Raw genomic sequence first — 5415 nt, 5'->3', positions numbered from 1 at the left:
ATAAAAGAAAAAGAAGTGGCTAAAGCCACAAAGGGATAGAAGGTTTATTCATTCTGAATAAAACCAAACGAAGTAGGGATTTGACAGAGAGAAGAGAAGAAGAAATTTGGAGGAAAAAGGACAAGTTATTTTTTATCCGATTGAATTAGTAAACTTGTTCCATTTCTTATAAAATTTTAGTATGTTATTCTTGGTGTAGAGATGAACATTAGGATATACCTTGCTAGTTGTATTGCATTCTCTTTTGTCTGATTTGAGATACTCACTTTGTGGAGGGTTTATGTTGTTTACATCAGTTTTGATGATATATTTTGTTGATTGTTGAGATGCCTTAGTGTTACTAGGTCCCGTGAATTTTTTGTCCCTCTTTTGGGGTTTTTCCACGCGTTAAAATTCAGGTGTCTGATCATTTAATTTCTGTCATTATATTTGTTGCTTGGAGTATCTTTGGAGTTACCTATTTAATCGCACAGGTTGTGGAAAAATTATTTTTGGTGCTTCCGCTGTTAGACAGGTTCTTGTTCTAAACCTTTGTTGAGTTTTTCCAACAAAGTGGTATCTAGAGCTTTGGTTGTTTATCTCTGTGGTGATTAAATGGAGGAAAATACTCATGGCCAAATATGGTCAAATTAAATTTCCAAAATTACTCGATTTGGAAGACTTTCATGGAAGATATGTTGTATAGCAAGGACTTGTATGATCCTGTGGAGGGGGATAAATTCAAATGTACCAAATCCGATGCTGAATGGAAGAAGCTGAATCAGAAGGCATTTGCTTTGATTAGGCAATGGCTTGATCTTAGCGTGTACATGTTGACACCAAAACAAATACCGAGAATATGTGGAAGAAATTGAAGGAGTTACATGAGAGGAAGAATGTGCAAAACAAAGCATTCTTGATTAGGAAGCTTGTCAATATGAAGTATATTGAAGGTAAATCAATGTTGAAGCACTTGAGCACCTTTCAGGAGACGGTGAACCAACTAACAAATAATGAAATCACTTTGAATGATGAGTTGCAAGCTTTGTTGTTGTTGAGCTCTTTGTCTGATAGTCAAAAATTTTTTGTTGTGACACTAACTAACTCAGCTCCAAATGGAAAGTTGACGTTGGCAATGGTTAAAGAGAGCATGTTGAATGAAGAAGCTAGAAGAAGAGAGCAAGGTTTAACTAATGCCTCCTCCCAGTCAGAAGCACTTGTTTCAAAGTCACAGGGGAGAAGTCAAAGTAGAAAATCTCACAGTTCTGACAAGTCAGAGAGTCAAAGTAAGTCAAGAGAAAAGTACAAGCCAAGAAAGGAGTTGATTTGTCACTAATGTGGCAAGTCGGGGCATATCTAGAGGTATTGTAGGTTTTTTAAAAGAGAACAATCAAGAGGAAAAAATGAAGATAAAGGTAAAGATAATGATAAAGAAACTGCTGCTATTGTTTATGAAGATGTTCTTATCACATATGATGAAAATTATGTGAATCTTGTCTGTGATGATTCCACTTTAATTATGGACTCTGGTGCCTCATGTCATGTCACTCCGAGGCGTGAATTTTTCACTTCCTATACTGCTGAAAATTTTGGCAAGATCAAATTGAAAGATAAAAGAGTGTGTGATATCATTGGTATGGGTAATATGTGGCTTGAAACCAACATGGGATGCAAGTTATAGTTGAAGAATGTTAGGCATGCGCCAGATATGTGGTTCAATTTTATTTCAATGAAGGCATTGGATCAAGAGGGGTATTGAACTTCCTTTGGTAGTGGAAAATGTAAAATTATCAAAAGGGCTCTCATTGTTGCTAAAGAAGACAATAGTCTCACTACTTTCTACTGATTGCAAGCAAAGTTGTGCAAAGAAGAGGTAAATGTAGCTGATGATTCCTCTTCTAATTTGTGGCATATACGTCTTGGTCACTTGAGCAAGAAAGGACTAAGCGTCTTAAACAAGAAGCTCTCACTTTCTGTGAAAGGTACAACTTTAAATACTTGTACTCATTGTTTTATTGGTAAGCATGCTAGAGTATCATTTCATAATTCTGGACCTCATAGGAGATCACATGTTCTAGATTTAGTTCACACTGATGTTTGTACTATGGATGCTAAGACACTAGGTGGTGCATCGTATTTTGTTACTTTTATTGATGATTATTCTCGAAAAGTGTGGGCTTTTGTTTTGAAATCTAAAGACCAGGTGCTCGGTATCTTCAAACACTTTTATGCAAGTGTTGAAAGAGAAACAGGAAGAAAATTGAAGTGTGTTCGAACAGATAATGGTGGTGAATACAGGGATCCATTTGAAGAGTATTGTAAAGGATATGGGATCAAGCTTGAGAAGACGGTTTTGAAGACTCCTCAACATAATGGAGTTGTAGAGAGAATGAATCGTATTATCAATGATAGAGTCAGGTGTATACTCTCTCATACAAAGTTGCCTAAATCCTTTTGGAGTGAAGCAATGAGGACTGCAGTAGATCTGATCAACCTTTCTCTTTCAGTTCCACTAAATGGTGATGTTCCAGAGAAAGTTTTGAGAGAAAAAGATGTCTCCTATAGTCACTTGCGAGTGTTTGGTTGTAGGGCTCTTGTTCACATTCCAAGAGATGAAAGGTCCAAACTTGATGGAAAGTCAAAGCAGTGTATCTTCATAGGTTATGGTCACGAAGACTTTGGTTACAGATTAGGGGATTTGGTGTGCAAGAAGATAATTAGAAATCGAGATGTAATTTTTCTTGAAGACTAAACTATTGAAGATCTTGAGAAGGCAGGTAAGCCAACAATAACTGTTAGACGTTCTGCTGATGATGAACCTGGTCCTTTTACAAGAGCTCCTGTTGATGGGAGAAATGTACAAGTTGATAATGATGGTGATTATTTGCATGATAAACCTACACTTCAACCTAAGGTGCCAGATGCAGAAGTTCTACCAGATGCAGAAGTTTCACCTGAGCTTGAATTGAGAAGATCTACTAGAGAGTGTCATCTTTCTCAGAAATACTCTCCTCATGATTATGTGATGAACACTGAGACTGGGGAGCCATAGAGCTACCAGAAAGCTATGTCTAATGAGCATAAGGAAGATTGGTTGAAGGCAATGCAAGAAGAAATGAAATCCTTACATGAGAATCATACATTTGAATTGGTGATGCTATCGAAGGGTAAGAGAGCATTCAAGAATAAATGGGTGTTTAAATTAAAAGCGGATGAAAAGGTCTCACGGCCAAGGTACAAAGCTCAATTGGTTGTGAAAGGCTTTGAGTAAAAGAAAGGTATTGATTTTGAGGAGATTTTCTCTCCAATTGTGAAGATGTCCTCTATTCGAGTTGTACTTGGATTGGCGGCTAGCTTGAATTTAGAGGTTGAGCAGTTTGATATGAAGACAACATTCTTTCACGGTGACATAGATAAAGAAATTTATATGGAGCAACCAGAGGATTTTGAGGTTAAAGGAAAGGAGCACCGTATATGCAAGTTGAAGAAGAGCTTATATGGGCTGAAGCAAGCGCTAAGGCAGTGGTACACGAAGTATGATTCCTTCATGGAAGGTCATGGGCATAGTAAGACTTCTTCTGATCATTGTGTGTATATTAAGAAATTCTCTTATGGTGATTTTATAATTCTCTTACTTTATGTTGATGACATGTTGATTGTTGGTCATGACACTAAGAAGATTGAATGTCTTAAGAAAGACTTAAATAGATCCTTTGCTATGAAGGATTTGGGTCCTGCAAAGAAAATCCTTGACATGAGTATCACTCGTGACAAGAAGAATGAAAAACTATGGTTGTCACAGCAGAAGTATATTGAGAAGGTTTTAGAGAGGTTTAGCATGAGTAATTCCAAACCTGTTAGTACTCCACTTGTTAGTCATTTCAAGTTAAATTCGCGGCAATGTCCTATAAGTGAGAAAGAGAAAGCAGAAATGAAGAAGATTCTATTTGCATCTGCAGTTGGCAGTTTGATGTATGTTATAGTTTGCACCAGACCGAATATTGCTCATACTGTTGGAGTTGTTAGTTGGTTTCTCTCTAATCTTGGCAAGGAACACTGGCAAGCAGTGAAGTGGATTCTCAGATACCTTAATGGTACTTCAAGAGTTTGTTTATGCTTTGGAAGCGGCCAATCTGTGTTGGATAGTAACACAGATGCGGATATGGCTGGGGATCTTGGTTCAAGAAAGTCTAATTCTGGTTATATGATGACTTTTGCAGGGGGAGCTGTGTCGTGGCAATCTCGACTTCAGAAATGTGTTGCTTTGTCTATTACAGAGGCAGAATATATTGCTGTTGTTGAAGCTTCTAAGGAACTCTTATGAAAGAAGAAATTTCTACAAGAGTTAAGTATCAATCAAGAGAAGTTTGTGTTATTTTGTGACAGTCAGAGTGCTATCCATCTCAGTAAGAATCCAACGTTTCATTTTAGATCGAAGCACATAGAGGTGAGGTATCATTGGATACGTCAAGCGCTTAAGATGAAGTCATATGCACCTGAGAAGATCCATACTGATGATAATAGTTCAGATATGATAACTAAGAGTTTACGTGCAATGAAGTTTGATTCCTGCAAAGAGAAGGCAGACTTGGTGGAGCAGCCTATCCCCACTTTAGTTAGTGAGGCGGAGATTTGTTGGTAGGTCCCCAACTAAGTGGGGCCTACAAGTTTAAAACAAAAGAAAAAAATTCAAATAAAAGGAAAAGAAGTGGCTAAAGCCACGAAGAGAAAGAGAATGGTTATTCATTCTGAATAAAACCAAACGAAGCAGGGGTTCAACGGAGAGAAGAGAAGAAGAAATTTGGGGAAAAAATGACAAGCTATTTTTTATCCGATTAAACTAGTAAACTTGTTCAATTTCTTATGAAATTTTAGTATGTTATTCCTGGTATAGAGATGAACATTAGGATATAACTTGCTAGTTGTATTGCCTTCTCTTTTGTCTAATTTGAGATACCCACTTTGTGAAGGGTTTATGCTGTTTACATCAGCTTTGATAATGTATTTTGTTGATTGTTGAGATGCCCTAGTATCACTAGAAAGACTGATTATATACTCATTATTTTGATAGTAGAAGATTTTTCTAAACTAGGTCCCGTGAAATTTTTTGTCCATCTTTTAAAAATTTTCTCATGTTAAAAATTTTGGTGTCTGATCATTTAATTTCTGTCATTATATTTATTGTTTGGAGTATTTTTAGAGTTGCCTATTTAATCGCACAGATTATGAAAAAATTATTTTTAATACTTCTGCTGTTAGACAGATTCTTGTTCTAAAACTTTGTTGAGTTCTCCCAACAAAAAAAAAAAACTAAACTAGTGTTGCTAATATTCATGGATCTTTAAATTTCATCTACAAAATAATATTATTTTTGGAACGAAATCCTAGGATGTATCATATTTTCAACAAAACAGAATTTTCATAATTTTATATATA

Source organism: Arachis ipaensis, chromosome B05 (assembly GCF_000816755.2).
Source record: "Arachis ipaensis cultivar K30076 chromosome B05, Araip1.1, whole genome shotgun sequence".
NCBI classification, from domain to species: domain Eukaryota; kingdom Viridiplantae; phylum Streptophyta; class Magnoliopsida; order Fabales; family Fabaceae; genus Arachis; species Arachis ipaensis.
This window is presented reverse-complemented; position numbering follows the sequence as displayed.